An 18,636-nucleotide genomic window follows, 5' to 3' on the forward strand; every position below is an offset into this window, starting at 1 on the left:
ATCTTTGATTCCTGTCGCTGAATCTTCAAACAGCAACCAGAGTGATTCTTTTAACATGTAAGTCGTATACCACCACCTTCCTCTCCAAGCACTGCAGTGACTCTCCATTTCACACAAAGTTACAGCCAGAGTCCTTTTCTCCATGGCTTTGTGTGATCTGCCCCCATGACCTGCCCAACCTCATCTCCCTCTCCTCTCCCTGTCGCTCACTCTGCTTCGGCCACTCTGGCCTGCTTAGTGCCCTGCAGATGCACCGGGCACGCTCTTGGGGGGGGGGCCCTTATGCTAGCACTGCCTGTGTCTGGAAGGCTCTTTCCCCAGACATCCACGTGGCTGATCTCTTACCACCTTGGCCCCTACTCAAATATGACTTCCTCAGTGAGGTTTACCGTGCACCCCACTACTACCTGACACCTCCAGTCCTCGTCAACTTCTTGATTCTGTGTTGCTTTTCTTTATACACAGTAATTTCACCTTCCAACATTTTACCTAATTTATGTATTTTTACATGTGTGATGTATTGTGCATCACCCCCATGAGAATATAAGCTCCAATAATGCAGGGAATTTTTTATTGTTTTCTTTAATAATAAATAAATTTCTGGCACACAGGAGTTTAATAAATATTTATTGAATAGATAGACTTTCTTACTAAAGGCAGGAACAGGTTAAGCTGGGCTGTTGTCACTGCTTCTGCTCAGTATTGCACTGGATGTCTGAGGCAATGCAGGAGGACAAGGAAAAGAAATGAGCTATAAATAATAAAAAAGGGGAGCCAAAATTGTGGCTATGTGCATAGAATATTCTTATCTACCTATAAAACCAGGAAAGTCACCAAAGAGATCTGTAAGAACTAAGGAGAGAATTCAGTAAGGAGGACAGATCCACATACAATATATGTTTCTTAAAAATGAATAATATTTCTATGTGTCAAAACTAACCAAATTTAAAAAATATAGTCATGGACGGAAAGGGATCCTATTTGCAATATCAAAAAATAGAATAAAATCCCTAGGAACATACCTAATATAAAAAATTCAAAACTTACATTTGGAAAACTATCAAACAGAACATCATAAATAAATTGAATAGCATACTAAGTTCATGAACAAGAAAATGTATTATTACAGACGTAAAATTTTCCCAAAGTAATTGATGATTTTAATGCATTTTAGTCAAAATGTAAAAGCAAATTTCATATTTGACAATTTGTTTCAACTTCAAATGGAAGAAAAATATTTAAGTATATCCAATACGTTTCTACCAAAGTTAAAAAAAGAGAGAGAGAGAGATAGTATTATTAGCACAGGAATAGGCCAGATCCGTGGCATTTCAAATCTCTTAGGAAAGATGAACTATTAAATAAATTATGTGCAGATAATTGGCTATTTATTAGGGAATGAATAAAGTAGGACTGCAACTCAGACATGTGTCAAGTTAAATTTCTGACTGATCAAAGAGCTAAAACTGAACTACATAAATATTTTGAAAAATGTAGGAGAATATATTATAATTTTACAGTACAGAAGGGCTCCCTTAAGAAAGATACAAAATTCAGAAAGTTTAAGAAATAAATTACCCCGTTTGTCCTCACAAAAATGAACAGAGATGATTTTTAAAAGTAGGTTAGCATAGACATCATTAACATTCTGGATAAATAACCAGGAAGCATGAAGAGCTCCTTCAAATCAGTAGGAAAAAGACAAGCCTCCCAGAGAGCAAAATATATGAAAATATGGTTTATAGGAAAAGGAAGACAAAGAAATAAATACGAAAAAACTTAATCTCAAGGCTGGCTCTGTAGCACAGTGGTCAAGTTTACACATTCTGCTTCCGCAGCCCGGGATTCGCCGATTCCGATCCCAGGTGCGGACATGGCACTGCTTGGCAAGCCATGCTGTGGCAGGTGTCCCATGTATAAAGTAGAGGAAGACGGGCACAGATGTTAGCTCAGGGCCAGTCTTCCTCAGCAAAAAAATAAAAAATAGAAGAGGATTGGCAGCAGATGTTAGCTCCGAGCTAATATTCCTCAAAAACAAACAAACTTAATCTCACTGATAATGAGAGACATCTAAATTGAAAGAGAGACAGAGTTTTTGTACACATCTAACAAGTAAAAAGTATAAGAGATCGCTGAGATGGAGTATCGACAAAGATGTAGGGAAATGGAAATATATTGCACACCCCAGGGAACAGGTGAAGACTTTCGAAGCCATTTATGTAATGAGTCGACTCCTCTGCTACTCCCTGGAATATGGCCTGTGAACCCAGAAGACTCAAGAGCTCCTGTGTTGTGTTGTTTTAATTTTATTTCTAAATGAGGAAAGGAAGAAAATGAGGGGAGCATGTAAGAAGCTCGCTTCTCTTTTTGATCCAGATGTCGTTCTCTCTCCTTGATTCCTGTTACTCATATCAATTTGACCAACACTTATCGACTCCTTACTGCCTCCCGATTATAAATGCTATAGCAAAAAATAGCAAAGTAAAACATAGAAGAACAACGGCAGGGAATCAGAATTCTGGGCTCACAGTCTGCGGGATGAGGAAGACCCTCGCATAAGCGTCTCTTGTTCAAGACAGATTGTTAAGTGCTCTGATAAAGGCACACACCAAGTGCTCTGGGACCATGGGGAGGAAGACATTAATCGCTACCATTACCACGTTTTTAAAGTCAATTTATCAGGATCCCAGCTTCGCAATTAAAGGAAATTTGCCAAGTCACTCAGAACAAAAGTATCTGTTTATAATTTTCTTTCACTAACCCTCTCCTCCAGGCCCTTCCACTCAGTGGGTTACACACAATCAGCGTGGGATTTTTTCTTTTCTCTTTTCTTTTTTTTTTTTTTCCCCTACTCATTGGTCAAAATATGACTCAGAATGAGAGGCTGACTTTGGATACAGTATCGATGCCTTATATGGCTTCACTCTTGCCATTTGTAATCTCAGAAATACCATGTAATAAAGGTCACCCATTCTACCATAATGACAAATCGTTTGGAGGAAAAAAAAATAATTGTGCATAGGAAATTTGTGAATTCCTTATACTCTAGAATTGTGAAGAGTTTCTATCAGTCATCTCTTTAGGAGACATTGTTCTGTTGAGTATTTCTAGTTTCCTTTTTGTTGCAAATCATATAATTTATCCAAATTTACAACAAAGGATTTAGAAAGTAAGCTGAGTACCAGAAAGTAATTTTTTTGTTACCAAATTACAAATGAAATTTCTCTTCAATTTTTATTCCTTTATTCTTTTAACTAATATTTGTTGAGCCCCTACTAAGTTCAAAGCGCTCCTCTAGATGCAAGGAGCCAGAGGTGGATAAAGCACAGTAAGTCCCTGAACTCATAGACTTGCTTTCTCATAGAGGAAACCAGCAACAAATAAACATCAACAGTGCTACCTGAGAGAGCGACAGATGTTAAAGGTTCAGGAGAGGGGCAGGCGTAGGGGACAGCAGTGATGGCAGGAGAGGCTACTCCAAGACAGACTGGTAGGAAGAAAGCAAAGTTCAAATCAAGTGAGAGCACACGCCATGTGAAGACATGGGGAAACACCATTCCAGGCAGAGAGATTCACAAGTGCAAACACCCAGAGAAGGATCTAGGTATGTTCCAGAACTCTCAGGAGCGGAGTGACCAACAGTTCCAGTGTGCCAAGGACTGAGAGGATTCCTGGAATGTTCGTCTTCCGATGTTAAAATGGAAAATCCTGGGAAAACGGGGATCACTTGGTCATCCTACCTGGAAAACCACCCTGAGCAGAGTGGACAGACAGGGGACCACGTCGTGGCAGAAAGCCAGTGAGGTCGGCAGGAGCCAGATCACATGCAACCTGGAGGATCTGGTCAAGAGGCTGCACTTGTTAGCAGGATGGAAGCCTGTGGAGGGACATAATCAGGAGACCTGTGTGATTTGAGTTATTTGCTGTATTGAAATAAGTAGGTATGTCCTTTCTTGAGAAGTCTTACTGTCTTCTCTCAAGTCAGAGAAACACAAAAGGTTGGGCAGCCTTCCTATCAGTCCAAGCAATTATGAAGGTCAGAGCCTGAAAATTCTGGGCAGAAGATTTGCCTGCCCTCAACGGTGTTTCTAAGGATATATTTGGAAATAATTTTTGTAAGTGCTTAGGGCTGCTCTGTTTGTTAAGAATCTGGAGCCTTCCCATGGAGGAAAATGTTGAAGTAAACTACAACTTTGTTGACATAGGTAAGAGATCCCAGACTACAGCCACGCTCCATCAGTCACCTCTCAGCCTCTCTAAACTGAAGGCACCCGTGCGATCGCGGATATGATTTGAGCCCAAGAGCTCTGTTTTCAGCAGAAATAACTGAAGGTTTCTCTCGTTACACTTTCTGTGTTAATGTCTCTTCTTTTATAGTCTATTTCCTGGAAAGTCTCAAAGCAATTTCTCTAAGCTATGAAAATGTCCTTATCTTTTGGCCCAAATGGAGACATATACCCCTCTGTGGCCAGGAGCAACTACCTCTAAATGGACCGCTGTGTCCATCTACACTGTAACGGCAGAACACCTGAAGTCGGAGTCTCTGGTGCTGCTTCATCTTGTCTGAAGCACAGATGCTGAGGAGGAATGAAAAGATCACAGTGATTTAGAAAAGGGAGAAAGAGATGAGGAGATCATGAGCAAAGGAAGGAAAGGATGGAGAGGAAAGAAGAGGAAATGAAGGGAGGGAGGGATTCTGTTTACTATGGATGCAGCTAGACATCCCCCAAATCCCCGTCTTCTAAACCCATGAAGGGCCTGGGCACTTCCGAGTCCTTCCCCAACTGAAAGGCTTCTCAAAAGAAGGCTGAGGTGAGATCCACAGGTGGAAAAGGTAAAGACAGCAAGAGAGGAAAGAAGTTATAAGCACAGTGTTTTCCTGATTTCCTTTGACCTCAAGTTCTCCATGAGTCGGCCACTGCCCATTTCTGACCACAACGTAAAATTATTTCTTCTTAGAAATGGAGACTAGAAGAAAAACAAGAAAACTAAAAATATTAATAATGATTTTAAAACAGTTATATCAGAGTGGAAAGGTTATTGGTTAATCCTTTTATTATAAATTTCCTTCTATCTCTTTATTAATATGCTTTAAATTGAATAGAAGTCAGTAAATGGAGGGATACATGCAGACTGAACAAAACTTATTGTTGAATGTATTTAGTTTAAATTTAGTTCAGTTAAGTTAATGAATTTTAACATAGGTGCATATAAGGTAAAATATACGCAGCACAAGGTTATAATTATAGAACCTCACTGAGTTTACAATAGATTTACCACTTATCTATATGGTGCATTTAAGAATCCTAACATTTGGAATAACACATTAAAAGAAATACTCGTGTATTCTTTAAGAAACAAACCTCATTTCACTGAACTTTTATGCCTGAGTCAGACTAGATCTGCTGTTTAGATTACAGCCCTAGGGTACTTATCATCAAAAGCTTACATGAAGAGTAACTCATGTATAACCACGGTTTCCAAGGTAGGCAGATAAGAATCAATACAGACAAACTGAAAACATATAATTAAGTGCACAATCTTAAGAAGAGACTTTACACTGGAAGTAAGGTTGTCGATAGTCATTATGTAAAGCACCTCAAAATCAGATACATCATGTCTCGGGAAGAAGCAACAGAAATTTGAAAAGAAGATGAGACCGAGTCAAGGTATGGCATGAGGGGAGGCATTCCCAGAGGACTATCCTATTTTAATTTGCAAAGTTAGTAATATTCAGCCAGGCATATGTTCAGCACAAAGAGAAGCAAAAGGGGGAGATGTACTTGGCCTCCAGAAGCTCTTTCAGAGGAGATTAGATCAATTGTCATTTATTCAATAACTTCTATGTGCCAGACGCAGGGCATTTTCAATGTGTTATCTCATTTTATTCTGACAGAAACAATCAGGGGCATCTGAGCAAATTTAAATGACTATTGTACTAGAGACCATGCGTGCCCTCCCACATCCGGTTCCCATCTCCTTCCCAGCACCCAGGAAGACTGCAGCTCCCAGGTGCCTTGAAGCCAGGCAGAGCCATATGACCAGTTCCAGCCAATGAAATGTGAGCAGGAATGAAAAGAGCCACTTTCTGGACAAGCTTGTATGACACCTCCACACCTTCCTTTTCTCTTCTGAACAAACTTGGAAGCCACATATGAGGATGACAGAGCTACAGGATGGAAACGACCTGCATCCCCGAGTCATTGTTTAGAGGAGCTGTCTGACCCTCCAGAGTCGCCCAATTCACAGTGGATATACTGTGAGTAAAAAAGAAATATTTCTTGCATGAAATAACTGAAATTTCACGATTTATTTACTACTACAGAAATGCAAAGCCTGTCCTTGCTAATATATAGAATATACAGTGGGCAAAAGATAGAGCTGGTTCTTGAAATCTATACTTGCCTGACTCCAAAGACCCAGCTCTTTCCAATCTGCTGGACTGCCTCTAATAAGCAATGTAAAACCGCCGATGATCCGTGGTGACGGGGACCCTACCGGCCCTACAAACACGGAATAGAAAAGATAGCATCTTTAACTCAGCCTCGTGATTGTAGGGTAGGTGGGCTTTGATTGGGGTCTTGAAATGAAAGGTGAGGAAGGCAGGGAGCTATCAATAAACAGAAAAGGAAGCTGTATAAAACCAGGCCTTCGAGGTGGTACGAGAATGGCCCGTTTGAGGAGGAGATACATACGTTGGGAAACTGCAGAATGCAAGATGAGAGTGCAAGAGGAGCCGATATTTCCTTCAGAATCTCAATGCCAGACTGAGGAACTTGGCTTTAGGACAGCGGGAAATGGTGGAGAAAGCACTGGACCAAGAGTCAAGAACACTGAATTTTTCATGCTCTTGTCAGTAGCTTCATCTCTGTTGGCCATAAGCACCTTCTTTTTAAAGTGTGGAGCAAATCCCGAATAATCGCCAAGATCCTTTCCAGTTCCACGTTTCTTCAAGTCTAAATCTCACAGTTCCTTTGTGTGGATTCATTAGTGGGTCTCTTGAAGGAATATTAGAAGCAATGACATTTGATAATCATCAGCTTTTTAATGCAGTGGCTGATAGTGATCTAGAATTAGAGATGTTCCTGTACTTAGACCAGGACATACAAATATTTTTACACTGATTTTGCCACAAGGGGCAATGTCAGAGAAATGATTCTGCTGCTGTAAGGATAGATGTCAACCCGTCTATAGGCTAAACTGAATAACTATTTTTTTCCCATTTCAAGTAGGTTCTGCCATCATCACCTTCTGTTGGGCAAAGTTTATTGTCACCAATTTCCAGGAACTCGATCACCAGGTCCTCAGTCCTCCCTTATTTCCATCCCTCTCCAAAGCATGCCCTCTTCCAAACCGCTCTGTTCAGAAGCAGTGAGAAAGGTAGCATATACGACTGCATATGAGCATAGGCATACATTGACTGTCCTATAAATGCTAGCAATCTGTTGAACACTAAAGATTATATAAATCTTAGCAGCTTTACTGATGCTTCATACACAAGCAGCTGTTGTTTCTTGGTTGCCTGATTAAATATGCTGCAAAATTTCTCCCAAGGAAATCGCACCAAAGTTGATTCCAGCAAATCCTTCATAACATCTCTGCTAGCAACTTCAGTTTCTAAGCAATTCAAAGAAAAGACCCAATCAATAGCAATTCTTTCAAGGGGGCTGCTCTTTCTCCTCTCAAGACAAGGCATTTATAACACCAGACCAAGTGTTCTAGTCTTGACTCTGCCATTAACCAGCAGTCACTCAACATTTCTAAGATGACATTTTAACCATTTCAGAGAGAAATAGTGTATGACTATTTCAAAAAGACATTATGTGGATTGAAATGTCTTTTTGACAATATGTCCCCCTCTGTATATCTGTATCTGTTTCTCTATCATATATATGCATAGATGTATATATATGTGTGTGTGTATATATATATCAATAAGTTGAAAAGTTATGAGCTACAAATTAAGGGACAAAGTCAGAAAAATATCCCTAGTCAAGCCTAAAGCTATCAAATATCAGTATTACATTCATAAAATTAACTGTCTGTAAAATATTCACTGAGGAAATAAATCAAAAGTCTACCTAAAATATGATTTGCAAGAGTCTTGTTCCCAAGAGTGGGGGTCTGTCTAAGAAAGCGTCTGAGGAGCCTCCCTGACGCCCAGGGTTGGAGTCACCCTCACATCTCAGTTGAGATGTCACTTCCTCCAAGACTTACCCAACTCCCCTCAGTCCGGATCACATGCCTTTTCTTTATGCTTCTGTGGTCCTCAGTAGTTACCATTGTCATGTTTGTTTGATTTTCCATTAAATTTTAAGAAATGAGCCTGTCTGTCTTGATCATTGTGTTCTTAGCAGTTAGCACAGGGCTGGATACATGGTATGTTCTCAATGTGAAAAAAAATTGTGAAGTGAATTATTGAAATTTTACACGTAACATGTATTATTATCTTAGAAGCAGTGCACATAAATTAGGATGTCACATTACGACAGACTTTTAGCAATTGCACCGTATTTTCTCTCCTGCCACGAGACTGTTATATATCCTATTCCCTAAGCCTGGAATGCTTTCCCCACTGAATTCGTTAGTGGCTGCTACTTCCCATTCCAGCATCTGGTAATGTAGCACCCCCTCAGGCACCCTTTCTTGACTACTCACAAATCCAAATTCTCCTCTTGCATGCTCTTGTGTATCCACTAACCTCTCTCACAGCACTTAAACCTTCATAATTTTATATATCATTGTATAAATATTTGCTTAATGTGTGCTGCCCCCATTAGACAGTAAGCGCCATGATGGCATGGGCCCTGAGTGGTCGTGTTAATCACTGTATTCCCAGGGTCTAGCGGAGTGTCTGGCATACCAAAGAAATTCAGTAATGATTGTCTGAGCTAATGAATAGCAACTAACTTTTTATAAATAAAATAAGAGATTTAAAGAGTAAGAAATTGCCAACAACACTCCAATACTGTTCATGGAAAGGATATATTTTACTGACCAGTAATGGCCACATAGATAGAAATGTAAAAGGAAATTCACTAGACTTTGAAAAGGCAAAGCGGTAGGAAGGATCCATTACGAGTATATTCTTTTGTTAATGTTTGCTCTAGTTTCCTGGTCACCCAGAGACCTTCTGATCTGGAATTTGGTCTTCTTGATTAAAATACATAACAAACAAGAATATCCTGCGCAGTTACCGAGAGCTGAGTCATCTGCCGGCAACATCCACTACTATATATTGATTGATTTGTAAATCAGTTCCTTGAGTTTAGTTACTGTGAGATGATAATCAAGAGGTTGGTGATATTCATTGGCACATCCATTCATTCACACATCCCTTCATTCTTCACGTCGTGTCCTGAATGCCTGCCGGGTGTCAGTGCTGTGCTGAGCAGGACTTTGGCGTGCCGAACTGTGTGTAGAGGCTCAGCACTGGGCCTTGGCAGATCCAGAATGGGGAACTCAGCGTGTCTTCTCACCGTCCTGTTTCCTTGGAAACTACAGTTAAGATAAATGCGGACTGTTGGGTCTGCCTTGTGTGCTGTGTGGAGCCACATCTGGATTGGGCAGCTGCCTCGGGCATGCAGGCCTTGGGCCCACGGAAATGGAGATCTAAAAGATTGCTGGGAAATTAAGGAGCAGTTTCTCTGAGTCAAAGGACCCGCTGCTTCTTGGATCTTAACGGTGGCAGCCATGCTCCCCCTGTATGGACAAGGGGACTAACAAGGCTGTGAACTCAGGGAGCTGCAGGTCTTCCCTTGAGGTGAAGGTGGTGCAAATGCCCAACCTTATTTCCTACACTAAGTAAACCAGGACTCAATTGGAGCCTGTTTGTGTCTCATGAGATTGGTTGCCTTTCCAAGCCTGTCACGATGCTGTGGTGGCACACTGACCAGGCCTGGGACTGGCCCTCCAAAGCGAGAGCTACACCTTCACCTGAAGAAGCTCCCTCCACAGAACAACCTGCCTGTGAGGCCCCACCTCATGGCTGCTGGGGTGTCTGCTCTGAGACAGCCCAGGCTCTTAGTAGCTGATGACGATCCACATCTCGGTAAGAGGCAGACCCACCTTCATATCTCTGCCCCACTACTTCCTGCCTCTGTGGCCTTGCCAAGTGACTTAATTTCTTACATCAGTTTCCCCTTCGGCAAAATGAGTTCACACTGGAGAAACAGTAGAGCAGACTTGTTAAAAATGCAATCTTTGCAGCCAGACTGCACAAATTGAACTACCATTAACAAATAAATGGCTTTGTGTGCACGGCCAAGTTACCAAACCTCTCTGTGCCTTGGGTTCCTTAACTAAAAAATGGAAAGAACAATTGCACATACATTATAGAGTTGCTATGAGGATTTAAAAATTTAATTTATATAATATACTTGGTACAATGCCAAGCACATGGTAAACCCTCAACAAATGCCAGCTATTAACTATAGTTATAATTCAGATTCCAACTTAATGCTTATTCTTCCACTGTTTCTACTTCATCAAAAGCAATGAAATAATGGGTCACAAGTCTGGGAAAATTAGGCAGTAAAAGAAGGGTTACAAAATCCAAATATGTATGAGAGAAAACAAAAAACAAACACAACTTATCCAGAGTGGTCACTTTTCCTCTCTTTGACTGGAGAAACGATGAAATTATGGGAAAATGAGATGGCGTAATTCCCACATGATGAATTAATTGAAGGAGAGCAGGAAGACCAGGGCGCACACCAGTCACCATGGCGACTAGAACAAGTCGTCTCAATTGGCTCAGTCTATTTAATATCTGTTCCTCCTTGTTTCACGGAGGACTGATACAAATGGACACATCTCTGACTTCCTCTGGGAGCCTCGGTTTCCTCTTCTGTAAAATGGGAGGGTCAGATGAGATGACTTCTGCGAGCATTTGTAGGTCTAACTTTCTATTACCTGTTTGAGCTAAAGAAAGTGGAACTAACGACTTGCAGGTGTCCAGTCCCACCGGACAAGAATTAATATATGTCATTTTCTAACCAAAACAAAATAATGAAAAGAAAGTGTGTAACTCAACTTCCCTTTTGATTAATGATCCCAGAGATTTTTTTTAAAGATTTTTCTACCTGATATCCTTCATCTGCTTCTTTGAAGTTTGTGAAGAATTTCCGTTTGCCTACCTGCAAACTGAATCCTAAGCCTCTCCCAGAGTCTGAACTCATGTTTGTCTCCCACACAGTCCAATTCTGCAGTGTTTTTGTGACATTTTCATTGGTTCACTAAACTTCTCTGCAATGTGCACTTGCCCTTCCCCCTTCCCCCAAGGAGAAATAAAGAAAGAAATAAACAGAAATGGACCTGGTCTCAGCTGTGGAGACTTTCCTAGTCTCCGCCCACCCACAGTCACCCAACTCACCTGGCAGCTGTTCCTAGCCAGCATTTCAATTAAAGCAGAAATCACTTTTAATCAGGGATGCCAGTGGGCTTTCTCTGTTCTGTCTAATGGCAAAGTCTCCTCAAGTTCCACAGAGGAGCTGTAGATAAACTCCTTTGTCATTCATTGCTTTCACACCAGAGTTGAACTTGAGTGGGCTGGTTTAGAGATAATTAACTGCCTTTTGGCAGCTGGGGAGGAGTCCTTCCGCTACAGCTCTCTGGGGCTGCAGGATGCTCTGGGAATGGTCTCAGCCACCCCAGCCAGTGAGTGACTGCTCAGAGACAATTGGAACCACAGGCTGGGGAGGTATAACAGGACTTCATACAGAAATCCGTGACCATCACAGCCTTCTCTGTGGGAGAGGGACCCAGAGTTGGGAAGTTTACATGATGCCTAGGTGTACTCTGTCAAGCCTTCGTGGAAATCAGAAGTTATACTGTTGGATTATGCGGTGGGCTTTGGAATTCAAATGACCTCGGTTGAGATGTGTCTTTTACAAGTTACCCAATTAACGTTTTTGAACCCCTGCCTTCACATCGAAAACCAGGAGAAAAATTGAATGCACTTCATAGGATTTTTATGAAAATTAACCAAGCTAATTCATAAGGGTGCTTAATGCTATGTTTGGTATCTAATATTGGCACAGTGAGTGTTTCTTCCATTATTCTTATATAAAGTCTCAGTTGTAAGTGTGATTCCTATTGACTCACTCAATTCGATGTGGTAAAACACGCAACCCGAAATTCCAGGCTATATCTTCCAAAGGTCTGCTTTTGAGTATTCGACAAATGTGCTAACAGCGTCAAAAATATGAGCGTGCTCACCCCTGCTTCTACAGAGCCATCTGACATTGGATATTTATTTCTGAGAATGGTTTATGGCATTGCTTTAATATGGTTTATAATCTGTGAAAGACAGTGCATGGCATTATGTCCATGGACAAATGGTACAGAGATCAGATTAGAAAAATGCCTCCAGTTGTGACTGGAAGCAATCTTGCAGTGGTTCCCCAGCTTACAAAAGGGCTGCAGTGTGGACCGTTACCAGGCTGCCCCAGTTTACGGCAGCCCTCACCCTAAAGCTCGTCAAGGATGAGGATGTGCTCTGAGGTCCTATTAATATTTTTATCTACATGTGGCAACAGTACTACTTCAACCCCCCAGGCATAATTAGTCAGGCAGCGCCCTTCAAACGGTGATGTAATCTGAGGGGAACTGCTCTCTTCCAACTGTGCTGCTCAAGATGCTTCTGATCTAAGGCTACCTAGAAGGATGCTGAAGACAATTCGTTAAACATTCAGAGAGACAAATAAACATTTGATAAGCTATTAGAGATACCAAGCTATTTATATAGTTTTAGGTATAACAAAATAACTAAAATACAGTGTATGTGAGGAGATCTGGTACATTGTGCTTTTTGTCATTTTTAAGGTGTTGATAGACTTGGACATCTATGACAATGTCAAACCTCTGTGGCACATCTCCAGCATTCATTGCCTCAGGAAGACTAATTGATCCCATGCTTCAGGTGTGAATTTATGTATGGATAGAAATAGAACAAAGATATAGAATCAGGGACCCTTATATTTCAGTCTTAAGTGTTGTTTTACTAAGACAGAATTATCTGTTGGGTACCTTTATATTCAGGACACTAAACTAGGTACTTTATAGATGTTCCTTTCATTTGATGCTAATCTCAGCCCTGACATGTTACCATCCACATTTTAAGGATGAAAGGAAATGAAGATCAGAGAAGGGAAACAACTTGCCCATGATCTCACAGCTAAAATGCCAGAGCTGGATTTTAAATTCATTAATACAAGCCCGCTCTCTTCTCTCCTAAATTAACAGGAGGGTTGGAATCGAGTAATGGCATCTGAGGGACACTGAAGACCTGCTGCACAGAGCTCCTTCTTGAAGCAGGAACCCCTTCCACATCCTAACAATCACAAAATACGAGGGGTCCTTTTTCAAGCATGCCTTTATTTAATGAGTGCCTGCTGCCTGTCCAGCATTGTTCTAGGCCTAATGAATACAGAGATAGAAAAAGGGAAAGAGGGGGAGAAACACAACAATCTTCTTTAATGAGCTTCTAATCAACAAATCCATCTAAAAAGCAGCTTTGGAACCCGGGTATTTCAAACCACTGTTTAATCCATCAATCAACCTTCTGGCTTACGCTCTGTTTTGAATCAGATCTGTGACCCACAGCATACACTGGCGAACGTACAACCTGATCGACCCTCCCGGAAATGTACTTGAATGTTTCTATGTTGGAAATCCTAGATCATGGGTTCACGGAGTGGGAGTGACCATAACACCTTTCATGTACTCCTGCTATTGAATAAAAGAGTTGGTTGTTTGAAAACCCATCATTAAATCACCAATTACCACATTTAAAATTGTCAATTTTAGTTTACTGATTAAATCATTTGAAGAAGAACCTACAAATCATCTATTTCGAAAACAAATTTAAACCTGCCTAAGAGAACTGAAGCTGTAAGATAAAAAAAAAAAAAAACAAGAAGCCCTACACCATGGAAACAGCCATCAAAATAAGCCTCAGCTTGTAGACTTAATGAGTGGCTCTTGTAAAGTATGTGTATAAATAGTTTGACGTTGTAAATAAATGCAGATATCTGACAGCTATTTAGTAGAATAAAATTTTGTTACAAAGCCTTAAATTTCATTTAATTGTGTGCTATCAATATAAAACGAGTCCAGAGGACGACCTGGGAACCTCTCATTTGATTATGAACTTGCTTGTACCCTCATGAGCTGCTTGCTGCTGTGGTTGCCCCTCCATGCCACAGTTCTAGCTTATTTTTCTAGAGCACAGCTCCGGTCTCCTCGGTAACACCACGGTACTCCAGATGCATTTACTTCCCGGGACTCCTTATTGACCAGTCATGAAGTGTGGGTTGGCATTCAAGAGCGTCTAGGATCTCACTAAACTTCCTTCCAGCGTTACCTTCTGCTCTCCCCTCAAACATGGCCTCTGTTTTGATAGATTTTTATTTGCTTACTCTGCTCTTTCCACATGTGATGCTCTTCAAAACCTACACAACGCCAAATCATGGCTCAATAAGCCCAAACTCGATCACGCATAATATCCATAGATTCCCACAAGTGAGCCCAGATAAACACACTTTCTAAATTGAGATAAACTGCAAATACCGGTGCAGGCTGGGAGACTGATGAGGAACACTCTGACTCATTACGAGGTTGTTTTCTAGCGTCTACTGCCCAACCTGCAAATAAGCAGTTCCAAGGGAACACAAGATCAAGACTACAAGCAAGGGGACGAGACTTTCTAAGGCCTTTCCTGTTTACAGAGATGTACACTGACATTTAGGTCATTAATTAGCCCACTATAATGACAAGTCTGCTTGATCAGAATAGCTCAGTTGCAGACTCACAATATTTGCCATATGTGGCTGGAGGACAGCTCATGTCAAGAGTTAAGGGTGCACTAATTAACATATATGAATTTTGTATTATGCCAGATTTACCTACTCTCGCATTCTCTTTCTAACTGCAGCAAGTAGCCTATAGCTAGTTGGGCAGTGGCCCATCATATAAATAAAATAGGATGGGCTTGCTCTGAAACATAACTCCAAGATAACTCATCTAGCTGGGGTATCCTCCCAGCTAATCCTTCAACCTGATCACTACTTCTAAACTGCTTGTAAGCTGTTTTAAGATAAGGTTTCAAGGCCAAGCTGAAATATCAACAATGTGGGACATTTCCTACATGTACCGGTCTTCTTTCTGCAACTGAGAGTGACCTTTTCCTCCAAAGCATCAAAAGCTGTTTGGGTTTCTCTCTTGTGTCCCAACATTCTATTTTCAGTGAAAACCATGGGTGTGGACATGAGTATATCAAGACTGGAATAGGCTAGAGACTTTATTGTGCCATTGATTAAAAGAACAAAACAGGTGAGTAAAGGATTGTTGGTTAATTTTTCTGCTTTGTCAAGAGAGTTAATTCTCCTTTTTCAGATGTCTGTGGTCCTAGCACATCTCTGGATTCTGGGCCCTTTGTCCCCACCAGCATCATGAAGAGAAGACAAAGAGAAAGCCAGAAATGCTGTCAGATAGCCAAATGATAGAGATACTTATTGAGTAAATGCACATGCTTGGCCCACTCTTATAAGAATGATCTGAGAAAGAAGCATGTCTGCATCATAAAAAAAAAATGGAAAAGGGCCAACTGGACCTTGCACAATTCTAAAATGAAGCAATTTATCAGCGACATAAAAAATACCAGCTTCTTCCAATGGGAAGAAAATAAACAAGAGAATAACGGAATGGAACAAAAGAATTTGCTCAACTATTTCTTTATGAGATGTATGTGTGCACTGAACTGAAAGGAAAGCCAACAACTGTGTTCCGGGCACTGAGGGTACTTAATGTTGCCTATGAAATGAGGTCATCCTAACAAGCCCATGGCTTCTCCATGTCACCAAGGAGGACATCAGGAGACAGAGTGATGTGTCCTGTGCAGTGAGATCCCCCTAACAGGCCCATGACTTCTCCATGTCACCAAGAGGGACATCAGGAGACAGAGTGATGTGTCCTGTGCAGTGAGATCCCCCTAACAAGCCCATGAGGTCTCTGTATCACCAAGAGGGACATCAGGAAACAGAGCCCAACTTGCCCAGCCTCACATAGCCCCGTGCCGCAGAGCTAAGGTGCAGACATAACTCTTTCTGTCTCTCAAGCGCGTGCTGTCTAGTCTGTCTTGGCTGAGCAAGTATGGTGCTGTTTGTAATAATTACTAGAGGATGCAATATTATAGGATGACTATTTAAGGAGAAAAGTGAAACTGTTCTGAGAGACTAAAAATAGATTGAGATTGGGGAGAATTTCCAGTGCCAGAGAGGTTAATTAAAAGTAGATATTTAATAAAGTTTTCATTGAAACGAAGAATGGCAGCTGTAATCAAACCCGTGAGCTGGGTAAAGGATCCTGGCTCCCGGTGTCTGAAGGGCAGAGCTATTTCTGAAATCAAAACAGTAACATGAAGAGATTACAGTTTGACCCATTTCCTGGCATAAGAACTTAGTATTTCCAGATTGCTTCAGAACACCAATAACCTTACCACAGCTTGAAAATATTATTTAGGATCAACAGATCTGCAGGCAATGCTGAGAATGGATGCTGAGGCACTTGAAACAGACTTATCTATTACTTAATTAAAAATGTTATTAATGTCTTCTATGCAGAGATAGCCTGGGGGCCAGATGGCTGCACAATCCCATAGTCTAAAGCTCACAGAGCACATTTGATTTGGGTTTTGAACTTACAGGTTCCTCGTTAAAAAATATTGAAGTCACCTATAGACCCATTCTCAGTAATTAAAAATGACTTTTAAAGACTTCTAAAAACCTTCCAGCAGACAGAAAGCCTAGATTTATTTCTAGGATGGTTAGTGAAGGACAGGGATAGGCATGAATGGTTGTTTTTCTCGGACATTTATGTTCTCCTTCAGTGCCAACTGGGGGAAGCCAAAGCGTTTTCAGTGATTAGGGGTTAAACCCTGTTTCCAGAGGCTGAAGGTCACCGTGTTTCTAAGAAAAATAAATTGCTTTAGGTGCACATACAAAATGACAAGCCATTTACAAAGAAAAGTGAAAAATGCAATTTACTGGTCAGCTGTTTGGAAACATCTGGATATTTGTCAAGTGTATCTCCTTGAAAGCACATTGTATTTGGCTTTATCTAAATGAATCATGGGGATGTTTGTCCGCAATTATCACTTTTATCAGAATTAATAATAGCTTCCCTTGAAAAGGAGTATCCCACAATGATATTCTAAAAATTGTTAGAAAAACATAAAGAAATCAGAAATCAGCCCTAAAAGCCAGTGTCTCGCTTCCCCGCTTGGACGTTGGAGTCGGGTGGATCTGGGCTTAAACCCCAACTTTGCTGTGTAATAGTGATTTGACTACAGTGAATTCATTCCAGCTTCTCTGAGATTTAATTTCTTAGCTAGTAAAATGAGAAATTTAAATAAAATAATGGATACACAGAATTTATATAATACTTGAAATATAGTAATTACTCAATAAATGTTAGCTAGTATTGTTTTATGCTGAGCCACATGAAATTGCCAGTTTTGTATGATAAATGGTCAAACACTGGCAGCTTCACATGAATTCATCTAGTCTAATCGAGTATTACAAATTCCAAAAGTGCCGAAGGGAGAGCGGATAGTGAAGGCCTGACTTGCCCAACTGACTAAAGGAGAAGAATTTCTCAAAAGACAAGGAGACATCCACGAACACCTGTAGACACACAGCAATGCTGATAAGCTCAGAAAAGGTACTGAGTTTTCAGGAGAGGACATGCCGAGGCGCACATTCGAGAATGGAATAGAGGGAGAATTCTTTGAAAAAATTTGAATATTGAGGACGGTGGGGAAGTAACTATCTACAGGCCTATATTTTTAACTGATGATTTTTATAAAAGAGTCTTAATAGATCAAAATGGAATAAAGGGAAAACGACATGGAAAACAGCAAATTTGGAGTACTTTCTTGGGTGAATTTTCTATGAATTCAATTCAGGATAAACAGTTCAATGACAACAAAGAGGATTCCTCTCTCTGTTCATACTCTTTTCCTAAAATTTTAAAAAAGCTATCTTTGAACATGTTTATTGGAATTTTTTCACATCCAGAAGGAAAAGTCGTGAAAACATTTTTACAATTCTTATAAATTGCAGGTAATGCCCCTCCTGCTTCTCGAACTTTTTGAAGTCCTTCTAGCAGTCCAATGTTATTGGGGTAGTTATTGGGAAAATACCAAAGATATCCCCAGTATAGCAGAAATGAGTGTTTAAATTCACCTTAATGAGGACCAAGGGGCCCCTAAAACCTTAGAACAGCCTAGAATTCCCAACACTTCTGACTACACCCTTCAATTCTATTCTTGTCATGCATTTCTGCTCATTCCATCCTTCAAGTAGACATGCATTTAAATTCACACAAATGGATGTGTCTCTGAGATTGTTGATTATAATAAAACACTCTGCAAAGTCAATGTTTTTTACATTTGCTTCCAAAATATAAGTTTTCCAAGAACCATACAATGCTAAATAGGCTTGCATTCACAAAAAAAGAATAAATATGTATCAGAGATAAAGGAAACGGAAGCATCAAGCAGAACAATAAAAAACTCTCTATGGAATAGGCTCCAGGACTCAGGACTTGTTTTCAGGCATTCACAGATTCCTTCCT

The sequence above is a fragment of the Equus przewalskii genome, chromosome 6, assembly GCF_037783145.1.
Source record: "Equus przewalskii isolate Varuska chromosome 6, EquPr2, whole genome shotgun sequence".
Lineage (NCBI taxonomy): Eukaryota > Metazoa > Chordata > Mammalia > Perissodactyla > Equidae > Equus > Equus przewalskii.